The following is a 17,063-nucleotide window of genomic DNA, read 5'->3' as shown; positions in this document are numbered from 1 at the left end:
TCCCTGCCCCTGTGTTCATCTGTTGTGTTTCTTAAATTCCACATATTAGTTGCCATCCTAATGAATTTAAATTTTCTGAGAAAAAGATGACCTATGGGTAACTTGAAGATAATTGGGCTTTCTCTTTTCACAAGAGACGCAGTATTTGGGCTGTTATAGGGAGAATGGAATGCTGCTATTTGAGGCTTATTGAATACATATATCCTTAAGCTCCTTATGTGATAAATCACAAAACACATTTTAACCAAGTGCTTATTTCCCTCTAGCAGATTTTATATTTAAATTTTACACGACAGTACATGATATAGAAAAGACAACTCAATTTGACATCTGAAGAGAGTTATGTGAGAAAATTCTCTGGATACAGAGGGATACATAGAAATAAAAGGTCTTGGTCTCTATTTCTGATACAGCCTCTAGCTAGCTATGGCCTAGGAAAATAGACACTAGGTCAATAGACATTTTTTTTTTGCCATATTTTCTGAGTTTAATTTTCTTCTCTATAAAATGAAGAAGTTAAATGTTGTGATCTAAGCTCCTTTGTAGCTCTCAAGCAGTCTAAGCTTTAAATTCTAAGGATCACATTTTTAGATACTTGGATAACGTCATCTTGTGAGAGAAGGAAAAAATCGACAAATTTGTCTCCCTCTCTCACAGTAATGCTTGTGCTTTCACCATAAGACCAACCTAAAGTATGATTATTTCTTGCTGTCTATGCTGACGCAGTGTTTATACCAATTAGGTAGTGTGACTCTTGCCACCACCCAGACAGGAGCTCCTCTGTTGGGGCAGGATATCGTTAAATAATTTTAAGAATTGGGTGGCTCAGTCAGCTAAGCATCCGACTCTTGATTTCAGCTCAGGTCGTGATCTCAGGGTTTGTGGGTTCGAGCCCTGCACTGGGCTCTGTGCTGATGGTGTGGAGCCTGCTTGGGGTTCTTTCTCCCTCTCCCTCTGCCCTTCACCCCACTCACACTCTGTCTCTATCTCTCAAAAATAAGCAAATAAACACTTAAAAAAGTGAAGAATGAAAGACTTGAATTTCAACTAAAAAAAAAAAAGGAGAAACAAAAAACAAAGAATCAGTATGTCTTGATGAGTAAAGGGACTGATTTAGGTTCAGTCAAACCTGAGACATTGCAGTGGCATAAGGAAAATTGAAAACACTGTTATTTCAAAGGAACAGGAATTGAGATCAGCTTTTTCCCTTCCCATTGTGGAAGGGGATAACAAGGAGGCAGTAACAAGAAACTAAATACCTTGAAGCTCCACTTTAAGGATGAAGCCCCATTCTTGGGCTGGGAGTCTTCTAAGAAAAGAATGGGACCAGTTAACAGAAGATTTCAGGGGGAATTTTCTAAAAAGAATGTGCCCAAACTTGTTCATTAATCACTTCAATAGTATCTTTGAGAACCTTATTGCAGGGAAAGCACTTGTTATAAATAGGATATTAGGGATTTAAATATTGAATCTGCCCTCAAGGAGACTATAGTTTAGTAGAAATCATCTGCCACATACAGTAAAAACTCCAAAACCAGACAGAAGGTAAAATTTATGAACTGAGTAGAAAGGTAATAAATCCAATGTCAGTGACAATGTTCAAGGGGAGGCTGCATGACTGTTTGGGGTGACGTAAGAGAGATTTATACATCCGGTAGGAAGTTAAACTACATGACCTTCAAGATCCTTTCCAACAAATGCTTTGTGGTTTTATTAAGACTGTCACTATAGTAAGGGTTTTTTAAAACACAAGATTGTCTGATTTTCTGTCCTAGTCACATCTCAGTTAGACGCTTTCCTCGTACAAATGTATCTCTATTATTTGGTATCTTTTTCCAACATTAGTTTTTAGAACAAACATTCTTAATTAATTTACTTAAAGTATGTCTGAGAATTCAACCAGAAAAAGTCAACAGAGATAGTTAAAACTATTTCTAAGAGGCTAATATAAACATTTTTTCCCAATATCATCACGATGGATTTTTTTATTTTTTTTTTTAATTTTTTTTTCAACGTTTATTTATTTTTGGGACAGAGAGAGACAAAGCATGAACGGGGGAGGGGCAGAGAGAGAGGCAGACACAGAATCGGAAACAGGCTCCAGGCTCTGAGCCATCAGCCCGGAGCCTGACGCGGGGCTCGAACTCACGGACCCCGAGATCGTGACCTGGCTGAAGTCGGACGCTTAACCGACTGCGCCACCCAGGCGCCCCACGATGGATTTTTTTTTAAAGGAAAACTTCATTATTTCATATAATACAAACCAGAAAAACAGGACTAATATAACAATGTGACGTACATTTATACTTTCCATTCACTCTTCATACTATTTTAGCTTTGAGATTAATTGTTCAGAATGTTATTTCACAGCCCCTCAGCTTTTATTGACTTCGATATTGACAGACTTGGTACAAGTTATCAAGCCTTATGTGGCGTGATATACAATTAAAATACTTTGTCTCGTAACTTACATTAATGGGTGCATGGCAGAGAATGCTGATTTGCCTCTGAGAAGAATGTAAACCTCCACTAATGAATGTATCGTGGAAAAGCCTATTAGGGCCATTAACCACCTTGTCTTTGCCTTCCATAGTCAAGTGCCAGCAGCTTAAATTTTTCAGAATGTGAAGCCACTGGATCTGGATTAGATGAAACTTAAAAAAAAAAAAAAACAACTAGTAAAAGGGCAATTTGGTTTCTAAATTATTGCGGTAAGGAAGACTCTCACTGCTGTTCCTAAATATTCAGACGTGAATTCAGTTGAATGGCACTGAGTTATATAAATAAATAAGTAGCAGGATATGGTGCGTTGCTTATAGGTCAAGATGCATACTCTGTTCTTATGCCTGAGGGTGATAAGGCTTTAGCAACTAATTTAGCTACCCAAACTGACAAGAGGATGCTATGTTAACCGGAAAGCACATTTATTAATGTGTAGGAGAAAAATTCACTTTTGAGGAGAAAAGATACTCCGGTGCCTAGTCTGTCCCCCAGGCCAGATCAATAATGTTGCCGTCGCTTGGTGAGCACAGCATCTGATCAAGGATAGCTAGCTGAATGATATTTATGGCTACTGCTATCCATCTAGAAAAAGACCAGTGCATCTATCTCCACAGTAACAATATCCTTGAGGCCCCTGGTTGGGACATTTTTCCCCTAGATAGTGCTGGAGACACTCTGACAAATTCTTGCTATTTGGAATCTCTGCTTATAGATACCATAAAGGTTGTTTTCTTTAATACAGTCTTCCATCAAAGGATGATTGAGCATCATATAGAGGCATAGGTCAAAGCCAGAGTACTCATTCAAATGCCCACAGGGACCAGCTAGTCACAGAAAGAAGTGAGGTAAACGAGATGTGAGAGAAGTCAAGTGTTGGAAAATAACCAAACTTACTTTTTCTTGAATATAGTGCGAACTGGTATGTATGATATTCTTAGAGATATTTGAAATTTTAAAATACAAAAAAAATCACAGAAATAGAAATGTTTCATTACTTGAGTTCCTTCTCATTTGTTACTTCTGGACTTATCATGGAGACATAAGACAATTACCATCAGATCATGTCAACCTACACCACAAGTCCGTCGACTAGGTGTACTCAGTGTCATATGCAAAATGTACTCAGTGTCATATGCAAAAATGGAGTTTACAGGGGCTCCTGGATGGTTCAGTTAAGCATCTGACCCCTCGGTCGCGGCTCAGGTCACGATCTCACAGTTTGTGACATCGGGCTCCGCGTGTCAGTGCAAAGCCTACTTGGGATTCTTTCTCTTTCTCTCTCTCTCTCTCTCTCTTTCTCTGGCCTCCCCCACTTGTACTTTCTCTCAATAAATAAATAAACTTTAGGGGCGCTTGGATGGCTCAGTTGGTTAAGTGTCCAACTTTGGCTCAGGTCATGATCTTGCGGTTCCTGAGTTTGAACCCCACGTCAGGCTCTGTGCTGATAGCTCGGAGCCTGGAGCCTGCTTCAGATTCTGGGTCTCCCTCTCTCTCTGCCCCTCCCCTGCTTGCACTCTGTCTCTCTCTCTCTCTCTCAAAAATAAACACTAAAAAAATTTTTTTAAATAAATAAACTTTAAAAATTTTTTGAAAAATGGAGATTACACACATTGGTGCTACTTAGCATGTATAGACTCTCTTTACACAACGCTTTGGGTCTGGAAATGTGTTTGTTCAGTTCTGGCATTCCAATACCATTGTATTTAACTTTCAGTTATGATATTCAGTTCAATAGTGTTAGTGGGTAGCTCTTGTTTTCATATTATCAGTCAGTCTCAAATTATAAAGGTAAACTTTCTAATGTTTAACTGTTACTTTATTTTCCTAAAGTTTAAAACCCAAAAACCTTTTCGGAATTCCATTTTCAAGCCCCTAGCTTTGGTAATGTAGTTCTAGCCATGACTTTCATTTTAGGAAAGTGATTTCAGTGAAGGATAATGGGCCAGATTATTCTTTGCCAAATTAGTTCCTTAAAGACACAGTTTCACTTCAAGTGAGCAAATTGAATCCTACGTTTGTGTAGCTGTTTGTGAATGCCTTTGTAGAGAACTATTCAAAATTGATAGGTTCTAACATCCACCCGAAAAGCCAAGACTTTAATCCACTTTTCATTGTTAGAGATTGAGTAGAGATTTTCTCTTGAATGACGTAAAATTATCCAAAAATATCCTTTAGCCCTCAGCCACATAAGTCCACGTACTGCAACAGGCTACAACCGTATACATCTAACTTATAAAAAGAAGCCCTGGAATATCTGTATTTCATGCTACGGAGATTATCCAGTTCATGGTGTTAATTGCAAGCACATTCATGGTATATTACATTTTAAATTCTTTGGCACAAAGCAATTCCTGGAAAATGATGTAATCAGGAGACCTCAATCCTAGGTTTCCTGGGGAATGATCCTTTCCTAAATTTAAGTTTTCACATTAACACTGTCCGTTGCAAGAGCTGAATCACACTGACTGATTTTGACCAACTACGTTGCCTTTTGCAAATTTCCCTAGACAAAGATCAGTCATTTGCTGAGTCCAATCACAGCCTGTCATCTTCTGACACATAAGCATTCTTGTCAATATCACCAATTCAATATAGCTGACGATGTGATATTATTCAAATCTGTGCTCTCATCATCTTCAATAGAAAATGCTGCAACTGATTTAACTTTTTTTTTTTTTTTTGGTACAACTTTTCTGTAACTGCTAAGACATAACTTCAATATTCAGGTCAACAGTACTTCCAGTAAGATTTCAATTTACAAATGCTTGTCTGTGCGCAGAACCCACAATTTCTGCTGTATTCTACGATGCTCTTTCATAAACTTGCCATCCATAAAAGCTTTTGTGGTCTGGGTAATTTTTTCATTTAATATATAACCTCATTTATAGGAGTATCAGATATTTTATTCATAATCAAAAACAATCACTGACATTTCAATCCTATTCTCAGGTTAAGTTTTTCATTTCTCATCTTCTCCATACACCAGTCATAAATCTTATTATGATTTGTTTCATAATGGTTTCAGATGGTTTATTTCATATGTCACAGCCTCTTAAGTTGTGGTTCTTTCAATACAGATATCTTTTCTTTGCATGTTATATATGGAATAATATTCTTAAGTTAATCAAAGAGAGATGATATCTTCCACTGTGCCTGAATCAAACATCTTCTCCCATATTTGGTGGAGGTGGGCATATAGAGAAGCAATTCTCTTCTAGAAGAAGCAAGCACAAGTGGCAACTGAAATGGGCTTCAACATTAGAGAAGCAATAGAGGGTGATGGTGATTGTGGCTAACAGAAGATCCAATGCTCCATCTAAGGTAAGAGCTGCTGCTGCTCCATATAAAAAAAGGTGGCTAATTATTTTCATGCAGGAGGGCAGATCTAGTAATGCCAACATTTATTTTTTAAAGGAGAAGCTCACAATGATTGACTAAATTAAAAAAGGAAAGGAAAGGAAAGGAAAGGAAAGGAAAGGAAAGGAAAGGAAAGGAAAGAAAAGAAAACTACAGGCCAATAGGCCAGACAGAATAGATTAGCAAGTGGAATCAGTCCCATAGGCAATCAGTATACAAACTCTGCATTAAAGTGTTAGATATTTTCATAGAATTTTACTTTGCAGAGACTATATCAATCACTGTGATTAGGATATTATATATTCCCCAACATCTTAAACATTTGCAAAATAATTTATAGATATCAGTTCATAGTGTGAATCTCTTATTTTCATCATCCCAACAGGTTCTCTCTACTGGTAGGGATGTCGATCGCATGGACCTGCATTCTCTGCATCCACCGTCATTTAGAGAATGTCATGTGATACGGTCTAGCCATAGTTCTGAGATTTACGAATGGGCACATGACCCAAGCCAGGCCAGTCAGAATCCTCCTTGGGTTTTTGTTTAAACGTTGATATACTCATTTTTCTTGGGCTCACTACCAGAAAGTGCCATGACATCTAGAATTACTTAAGGTCATTTTTGGCACAACACAAAAAAAGAGTATAATTCAAAATTATGCCAATATGGAGAAACCTATCAGAGCCTAAAATCTGAAGAAAAGAGATAAATAAGTTGATCATAATATCATTTGAACTGTTGAAGCACGCCATCTCTAAAACCAGAATTTTCCTTGGTCTTCCTAGTTACCTAAACTTCTTGTCATAGGCTGATTTAGTGTGGGTTCTGTAACGAGCAGAGAGTCTTTACTCCGTCTGACTAGCGTGGATAACTAATATTACCCATTATGTCTGAGTTGTTTGGTAAGCTATATGATCCATATAGTCCTAAATTTTCTCTATTATAATATACTATACTTAATTGCAATTTCTATTTAACATCAATTTTATGTACTAGATTTGGAAAACTTTATCTGTAAAGAACCAGATTGTCAATATTTTAGTCATTTTGGGCCAGAGGTACTCTGCCACAACTAAGTCAACTCTGTCTGTTAGTGCAAAATCATCCATAAACAATCCATAAACAAATGAACCTGGTTAGGTTACAATAAAACTTTATTAATGGCACTGAAATGTGAATTTCATATAATTTCACATGTCATGAAACATTACTCTTCTGTTGATTCTTTTCAACCACTTAAAAAATCATTCTTCACTTGTGAGCCATATTTGGCCTGCAGGCTATGGACTGCTGACCTTGTCATAGATTATAACCTTCCTAAGGTGAGGAGAGAGTCCCATCATCATCGTGTCCCCAGCAGTAAGAGACAGTGCTTGCATAGAGCAGCCTATCACTAAATATTGAATGGGTAAATTAAAACTCAAGGAAGATCAAGATTGTGGAAAATTCAGTTTTCACACACAAAAAAATAGTTACACACTAGAAGTCATTAAAGATTTAAGGAACCCAGGGGCGCCTGGGTGGCTCAGTCAGTTAACCGTCCGACTTCGGCTCAGGTCATGGTCTCGTAGTCAGTGAGTTCGGGTCCCGCATTGGGCTCTATGCTGAGAGCTCAGAGCCTGCAGCCTGCTTCAGATTCTGTGTCTCCCTCTCTCTGCTCCTCCTCTGCTCACGCTCTCTCTCTCTCTCTGTCTCTCAAAGATGAATAGATGTTAAAAATTAAAAAATAAAAAAAACTAAAAAAAAAAAAAAAGATTTAAGGAACCCAAAGGAAGGTCATCACTTCTACCCAGTTGTCAGGTCCCTCCTCTCCCCTTCTCAAATCTCTTTACAATCTCCCTCCTGAATTTCCCAGGAACCTCAACTTTTTTGTCTTCTGTTATGTAGATCCATTTTTTTCTCTTTATAACTTTTACCCCTCAGCTTGCATATTGAAGCCAAAGTATTCGGCTGAACAGAGGGATCTACTCTATAATACATGACTAACCTTCCAGTTCTATTAGTGACGTCCTCAACAGGTCATTGGTCTCAGGCAACACGCTTAAAAACGTACTTTTTTGGGGCGCCTGGGTGGCGCAGTCGGTTAAGCGTCCGACTTCAGCCAGGTCACGATCTCGCGGTCCGGGAGTTCGAGCCCCGCGTCAGGCTCTGGGCGGATGGCTCGGAGCCTGGAACCTGTTTCCGATTCTGTGTCTCCCTCTCTCTCTGCCCCTCGCCCGTTCGTGCTCTGTCTCTCTCTGTCCCAAAAATAAATAAACATTGAAAAAAAAATTAAAAAAAAAAAAAACAAACGTACTTTTTTTTCACACATAAAGTGGAGATGGTATCACCTATTGAACCAACTCCATACGTTTTCTTTTTTGGTTGTTTGTTTTTAAGTTTATTTATTTATTTATTTATTTATTTTTGAGAGAGACAGACAGAGAGAGAGAGCATGAAAGGGGTAGGGGGACAGAGAAAGGGAGAGAGAATTTCAAGCAGGCTCCGTGCTGTCAACGCAGAGCCTGAGGTGGGGCTCGAACCCACGAACCATGAGATCATGACCTGAGCCGAGATCAAGAATCAGACCTTAACCTACTGGGCCACCCAGGCACCCCTGAACTCCATACATTCTCTTAAAAGTTTCACATGAACTAGTAAACATATAGGATTCATAGGTTTTTTTTTTAATTCTCAAAAAAAAAAATTAACACATGAGTAGATTTTAGTAGTTTTCACGATGATCAGTGTTTATAAGGAATGTGATCCTGCCTGCTTAACAAAATAGACCGAATCTGTTACAAAGGGGTGGTCATCGTAATGGAATTTCTTGTCCTAAAAGAAAAACAAACTGGACTTCACAGGCTTTCTAAGAAAAAAAATCAACTACAACCAGGATAATTTTCATACTATATTTTTTCTTAACTGAAAATCTTGTATTCAACAAATTTCGAACTATTAATGCATGAAAATAAAAAATGACAACATCTAAATTTTAATTGTGTAAAAAAAAATTAAAAACTCAGCCAGTCTAATCTCAAAAATATGAAAATTTACACTTTTAGAATGTTATGCCCTAGAAAAATGTGCATATTTCTAAACATCTTTTAAAATGATATTTGATTCTAGTGGAATCTTTTTCTCTTTCATTAAGCTAGAGGATAAACTTAGGATTAAACTGCCTCGGATTCTGTGTCTCCCTCTCTCTCTCCACCCCCCTCCCCTGCTCACACTCTGTCTCTGTCTCTCAAAAATAAATTTAAAAATGTTAAAAAAAAATTTTTTTTTAAGTTTTAGTCTTTCATACAATAATGAACAAATCTCTTTTCAAAATCACCTTTAATGTTTTGCATAGCTACTGTTGCTAAGATTCTTCCTTGTTTCTTTTTCTTGAAAAAGAATATTATGTTATGTAGCCTATGGGGCCCTCTTATCTGATCTTAACTTCTGCTATCATAAGTACATAAAACTAAAAATCTACACAGACATATCTTTGTTTAAAATAAAGAATGACACATGGAAGTGGTTAGATTTTAAATTGCTTTAAGTATTTGCATTATTGTCCAAACCATAAATTCTCACAAATGTAGAATTTGGGTTTCTAGTCCATACCCTCCAGTTAACCTGTCCATTTTTGCACTTGTCTGTTTACGAAGTATGAAGCTAAAATATAAAATAACTAATTCTAAACAAATGTGGTTCCATTATTTAAGAATAAGATGAAAATAACTGGTTGCTTTAATACTAAATAGAATTATAATAGCTCTCACTGGTTATCTCTGTTTGGCTCCACAAAATCAAATGTGGACCTAGGATGAATATTATTTCTCCTCCTCTATTACTGTAGTAAGTAATATCATTTTCCATAGCTGACATGGAGGAAGTTTTCAAAAGAGATTTTACTCTCATCTTTTTTTTTTCCCCTTGAGGGGGTGGCATGGGGAAAAGAGCAACAGAGGAAGGAAGGAAACTAAACCAAGTCCAGCTGATTTTCCAAAAAAAGATAATGTGTTCTCAGTACCTCTCAGTTGTAGCTCCTAACTGGTAAAAACCAAAGTTGTTCACAAGTCTAACTTCCCCGTTACACTGTGAGTTCTTCAAGGACAGGACCCTGTTTTACTCATCTTTTTTTACCCCCCGTGCCTAGCACACATGATGCAAGAGAAGTAGGAAGAGTTTAGCAAGAGTGTTGAAAGAATTAATGAATGGGCAAAAGGCCAAAGGTTAAGATTCTAATGGGTAGCCACGGCCCTATGTCCCTTTAAAAGGTAAATGAAGACAATGTCTCATTAGCTAGGACTGTAGGGTAAGCCCCCCCAAAAGAATAATAGTTATTGTTATTGATATAGAAAATAATTAGTGGAAGCCCCTCAAAACTTTGCATTCATCTACTGAGATCTGAAAGGTTGGGTTGGTTTATGATTGATCACAGGATAGTAGGGATGAAAGAAACGTCACTGGATTAGAAACTAACAAAAATTTTGCATGTCAAAGACCATTTTAATCAATTGCTAGAATTTTCATTCCTTTTGAATTCCTGTGTTGCTTATGACAATATTTTAGAATGAGGCAGGGTTACAATCACTCTTTCACCAAGTAAAGAGCTGCTAGGAAAAATTGGTTTATCTTCTATATACTTTCTGGAGACAAAGATGAGCTTCTATTGAGAAGAAACAATACAGGAAAAGGCATAAATAACTAACTCATTCTCAGTATTCCTGGTCTCCATCCTGGTATTCAAGTAGATCTTTTGTTTTAAAATGAGCACTTTGGCACACACTGATGAGTTTGACATTGATCAGTATATGTCCTAAGATTTCCTTTGCACGAAAGAAATAGATGTCCCTGTGCAGTTTATGGAATCTGCTCATGTATTTGAATAATGCCTCCCATCGTTATTGCTTTACTTAGAATACTACCATTGATTATTACAGCCACAACATCATACATTGCTCAGAGATTATACCTTCAAAAATAGAACCAAAAACTATGCTGCTTATGGTAAAGGCTGGTATATCTATTTCACCATTTAACATTTTTGGATCTCTTTGACAACATAGGACAAAAATCGAATGTGGAGTTACCAATAAAATCCTCCCAAGTTAATTTCTGACTGAACTCAGCCCAATTAAGTTCGCCAGCCAATGAGACCCCATAACCAAACACCACAATAAGTAAAAACAAAACAAAACAAAACAAAAAACAAAAACATATCCTGACACTAATGTTGTCCATATCACACAGGCAGGAATCTGTTGCCCACAGAGTCAACAGAATGTAGGAAATTCATGTGTCAGAATGCAAGGAGACAAGCCAAATCTGGCTTTGATTATGCAGGACCTAAAGCTTTATCTGACTAATTCAAGGATGCAATGTGTCCATCTTCTCAGGACGTGCCACTTTGAGTAAACCTGCCCTTAGGATGAAGACTTACCAATATTATAACAAAGTCTGTAACTGGATGTGAATATTCATGTGAACTATAAACGGTTCTTACTCAGAGGTCCTCCACTAGGGCATAGGTTTCAGGACCTATGGCATAGGTTAGCAGTAGCCCTTAGAAATGGCCATGACTTGTCTATGGCCATACCACCCTGAACGCGCCCGATCTCGTCTGATCTCGGGAGCTAAGCAGGGTTGGGCCTGGTTAGTACTTGGATGGGAGAAATGGCCATGACTTGGCGATGTCCACTGCAGTTCTTGGAGTCAATCAACAGTGAGTACTTCCTCACATGGTCTTTTGCACTGATGAACATCATATCTGACGTGGCTAGAGACAGTGCAGAGAGCTGCAAAGGGAGACACAGCTTACAGGGGGACAACTTACAAAAATGTCTTGGGAAAGACATGATTCATTAAAAATCCAGGTACAATAAAACGATAGTATGGCCTCAGTTGTTGAACAATTTCCCAAAATATAATCTGGGGAAATGGGCACTTACAAACTGTAATTCTATCTAGATTCAGATATTAAGCCATTTTACTTAAAAATGTGTATCTTTTTGGGGGGGGACTGAAAACCAATTAAATTAATAAAAAAGGGGGGTATCAGACTAGTGAAACAACCCCACAGGCTCTACCCAAGGCCCTACAGAAAGGTTTCAAACCTAAAGCCACAGAACATTTTGAGAGGCCACCAATGATCCATCAAATAAGAATCTAAGCACCCATATTCAGTGCTTACAAGGTACTCAGTTTTTACCATATTTTCATTCAATAAACATGAATTAGTGCAGAATTATTTTACAGCCCACAAGAAAAATGTTGTTCCATGATATTAAATTTACCAGCACAGAGATGCTGTTTGGAATATCAAGCAGGTACTGAGTTCTGAATTTGTGCCAGAACATTACAAACACAAACCACAATTTCTTCGGCTTCACATTAAGAAATCAGACGGGGCTGAGGGAGAAAATGTGTATTCTTAAGGGACAATGCCCTCCAAATAAAGGAAGCCCTTGATACTATCTCAGAGTCAAGAAGTTCCAGAATTATGTCTGCAATTATGTCTATATAATTTACATTGATTACAAGCTGTTTTCTGGGCTGCAAGGAGGAAGCCTGGTGGGAGTAGGAAACGAGTGGTTAGATAAATAGGACTTGAACTTTCTGACAGGAATCGCAAGGAGAATCTCAGCCTTATTCCCATGGAGTCAAGTGTCAGTGCCTCGGTAGGAGGAGAGATCCAGAAGAGAATCCTCAGGCTCAGGAATATGTCCTTTAGTGGCCAGGACAGTGTCCAGTGATTGTGTGTGTGTGTGTGTGTGTGTGTGTGTGTGTTTTCCCAAATAGAAAGGAGACCAGCAGGCTGCATCAGAACCAAGTACTAGAGTGTGTGTGTGTGTGTGTGTGTGTGTGTATGTGTGTTTTCCCAAATAGAAAGGAGACCAGCAGGCTGCATCAGAACCAAGTACTAGAGATTTACAAGGGGGGAAAAACCCACCTGACAGAGGTACATCAGTGTCACCGATACTTCCAATTTCCACAATAGCCTACAGAGGAGGGCAACCCAAAGGCGGAAAAAAGAATGATCTTTGGCTCTGAGCCACCGGCAACAAAACAGACCTTGATGCCTCAATTATAGTGACTTGCAACTGACAGATGACTAGATAGGACAGTTTCTGACTCAGAATCTGAGTGAATGAATCAGTTTGTCTGTGTTGGTATTAGACAGTCTGTGAACTAAGGGGTTATTTGAACTGCCTTCATGGTTGCCTCCAGCAAACGGTCAGGCAGAAAGGATGCTGTAGATAACAAAGATCATCGCAATGAAGAAGACTGCTGTTAAGACTCACTGGGTTTTGCATCACTCCAGGCTCATGTGTCCCACATTAAAAATCAGAGTCTGTCCAGGGCCGCCTGGGTGGCTCAGTCGGTTAAGCATCCAACTTCAGCTCAGGTCATGATCTCAGGGTTTGTGAGTTCGAGCCCTGCCCACATCATGCACACTCCTGTCAGTAACAGTGCCTGCTTCGGATCCTCTGTCCCCCTCTCTCTCCGCTCCTCCCTCCCCCTCTCTCTGTCAAAAATAAACACTAAAAAATAAAATAAAATAAAATAAAATAAAATAAAAATCGGAGTCTATCCAGTGAGGACAAGGGGATGGTGCCTCACCTGGCTTCAGCGGTCTCTGAGTAAACTCTTGAGAATTCACAACACAATCCTAAAGGCTGTTCTACCTGTTGTACCTACTTTTCAGTCATTTTATAATAGTGGGTTTTGCAGAGAACTGTGGAGTTACCAGGGTTGTTTTCCACCATGGATATTGAGGAAACCAACTTGGAAACACACAGTACAGTATCCATATATCTCTACACTTCTTTAGGCATTCTATAATTTCTCAAAATAACATTGCATACTTTTCAATGTAGAAGTTGTGTACATCTTTTGTAATATACCTGTATTTTCCAAAGTATTTGATGTTTTTGTTGTCTTTGTATTTAGTATTATTTAAAATTTAATTTTTTAAAGCTTATTTATTTTGAGAGAGAGAGAGACTATGAACAGGGGAGGGGCAAAGAGAGAGGGAGAGACAGAAAATCTGAAGCAGGCTCTGCACCATCAGCAGGGAGCTCAATATGAAGCTCGAACTCATGAACTGCGAAATCATGACCTGAGCAGAAACCAAGAGTTGGACGCTTAACTGACTGAGCCACCCAGCCTTCCCTAAAATTTAATTTTAAATTGCTCATTGCTCTTATACAGAATACAATTAATTTTTGAATACTGCCTGTGTATCTTGTCTTCATGCTAAATTCACTGGTTAGTTCTACTATACTTTTGGATGATTCCATAGAATTTTTTAAATACTCACTGATGTGGTCTTTGAATGAGGATTTTACAACTTTTTTCAAATTTAGATGTCTTTTGGGGTGCGTGGGTGACTCAGTTGGTTGAGCATCCAACTCTTGATTTTGGCTCAGGTCGTGATCTCACAGTTTGTGTGTTCAAGCCCCGCCTGGGGCTCTGTGCTGGCAGTGCGGACAGAGCCTGCTTGGGAATCTCTCTCTCCCTGTCTTTCTGCCCCTCCTCTGCTCACACACTTGTGCTCTCTCTCTCTCTCTCTCTCTCCCTCTCTCAAAATAAATAAATATAGAAAAATTAGATGTCTTTTGTTTCATCTTCTTGCCTTAATGCACCATCAAGAACCTCTAGGGGCGCCTGGGTGGCGCAGTCGGTTAAGCGTCCGACTTCAGCCAGGTCACGATCTCGCGGTCCGTGAGTTCGAGCCCCGCGTCGGGCTCTGGGCTGATGGCTCAGAGCCTGGAGCCTGTTTCCGATTCTGTGTCTCCTTCTCTCCCTGCCCCTCCCCCGTTCATGCTCTATCTCTGTCCCAAAAATAAATAAACGTTGGAAAAAAAAAACAAAAAACAAAAAAACCTCTAGTACACTGTTGAATGCAAACGGTGAAAGCAAACTTCCACACCCTGTTTCCAGTCTCAGGAGAAAGGAGTTAGCATTTCACCTTTAAGTATGATGTGACCTGTAGGCTCTTTTGTAATGCCTTTTACCAAACTGAGGAGGCTGTTGTCTATTCGTAGTGTGTCAAGAGGTTTCATCATGATGGAGTATTGAACTTTGCCAAGTGTTTCTCTGCATGCGTTATAAGTTTTTCCCTTTATTCTATTAAGGGGGTGTACTCCATTCGCTTGGTGTTCAAGTGTTAAATCAACCTTGTATTTGTGGAATAAACCCCACTTCACCATGATAAATTATCCTTTGTGTATATTACCAGGTTGTTAACAATTTTGTGTTATGTTCGTGAGAGTTATTGATCTATACTTTGCTTTTCTTGTAATATTACTGTTAGGTATCTGGGTTATTCTAGCCTCATGAAAGAAAGTATGAAATATTCTCCCCTATTATACTTTATGAAAGTTTGTGTAGATTGGTTTTATTTCTTCCTCCAATGCTTGGTAGACCTCATAAATGAAGATATCTGGGGTGGTTGTTTTCTTGGTAGGAAGGTTTATGATTACAAATTCAATGTATTTAATAGATACAGGTTATTTAGATGTTCAAGACGTATATGTTTTGGTAATTTAGTTTTAAAGAAATGTGTCTATTTTATGTTGCAAAATTGATTGGCATAAAGAAGTCTGTAACATTCACATTATTCTCATACTGTATACAGAATCTGTAGTGGTGTCTCATCATTCCAAACATTGGTAACTTGTGTTTCCTCTTTTCCTTGATTATATTTGCTGCAGTGTATCAATTCTATTCGTCTTTCAAAGTATCACTTTACAGGTTTGTAAAATATTATTGTATGGTATTTTCTAATTTGCTTTTTTTTTTTTTTTTTTGCTTAAAAATGTATCATGGACATTTTCCAAACTGGTAATATAAATATTCTTCAATTTTTAATAGTTGTATAATATGCCCTTGATTCCAAATTTAAGTCATTTCCAAAGTTTTCAAAACTATAAATGTTGCTGAATTCTCATTTACAAACGTTCACACAACCCATGCTTATAATTGGTAGTACCTGCTAGGTTATGAACCACAAATTAAAATGTTGAGATTCCCTGAAAATATCGTAAGAGGATGCTTTTTTCTTCCTAATTTCACCAATACTGCTATAATCATTTTTTAAAAAATTTTGCCAACTCCCTAAGTGAATTTATCTTGTTTTTATTTGCGTTTCTTTAATTATAAATGAGTTTAAGCATCTTTTTATATGAGTACCAGCCTTTGTATCTTTTTCTATTAATTATTGATATTCCTGGCCCATTTCTTTTTTTTATTAAATTTTCTAGGTTCTCTCTGCATTATTCATGTTAACCCCCCACTTATTACCTGTTGCAAATTCATCGTCCTGGTTTTGTGTGTTCATGTGTCTGTGCGTTTGTGTGTGTGTTGGATGTTTTTCGTTACAAGTATCAGAAATAGATGAATGCTTATAAAGCACCTGGCATGGTGAATAGCAGGCATCCAGTGATAGAACTGTTACTAATCCCGTCATGTGAATGGTTGATGCCAGGAGCTAACCCCGTTGCTTGTCCTACTGAAGTCTGTTAGGAAGCTAAATGCTTCATTTTCTACACACTTCTGACTTATATCCGACTCCTCCCCCCACACCAGTCACGGAGAACGACTGCTTTCTTACTTCCACATTCTGCTAACCAGCTAACTTTAAATCTTCTACAGGAAATGGAGTTTTAATTAATATAACCCAACTCACACTAAAACACTGATACCATTTTTCATGACAAGCATCAGAAAACAATTTAAATTCTTATGACTCATCCTTGAGAACAAAATGTCCTCAGACAGTGGAACACAGGTGTAACAGGTGTCGGTCAGCCCTGCAGTCTCTGTCTCATGCTCCCCAGATGAGAAATCATAACGAACTCTGGATAAGGAATGAAGAAATGTTGACGTAATTTGCTGTATTCCCTGTGTACCTTCTGCCACAGGAAAATATTTTTGTGGACTATCTTGCTCAGCTTGATCTGACAGGTCTCAATGACATAAACTGTTTGTGCAGCTGTTATTAGATAAGATGGGCATTAAAAAAAAAAAGAATCACAGGACGCACGTGAACCCAGGTGAAAAAAGTGGTGGTTTCCATGAGGAATCAAGAGAGTGCGAGAGCTGACAGTTAACTACACTTGGAAACAAGACTTTTCAAATGGGAAACTCTAATTACTCCTGTATGCTCTACCAGTAAATCCTTTACCTAAGACTGATGCCTTCCTTTGGCCCAGATTGATTAAGCC

The sequence above is a fragment of the Lynx rufus genome, unplaced genomic scaffold (assembly GCF_022079265.1).
Source record: "Lynx rufus isolate CCGP_SWC_20201006 ecotype Redwood Valley unplaced genomic scaffold, mLynRuf1.p SCAF_11, whole genome shotgun sequence".
Lineage (NCBI taxonomy): Eukaryota > Metazoa > Chordata > Mammalia > Carnivora > Felidae > Lynx > Lynx rufus.
Note: the sequence above shows the minus strand (reverse complement) of the source record.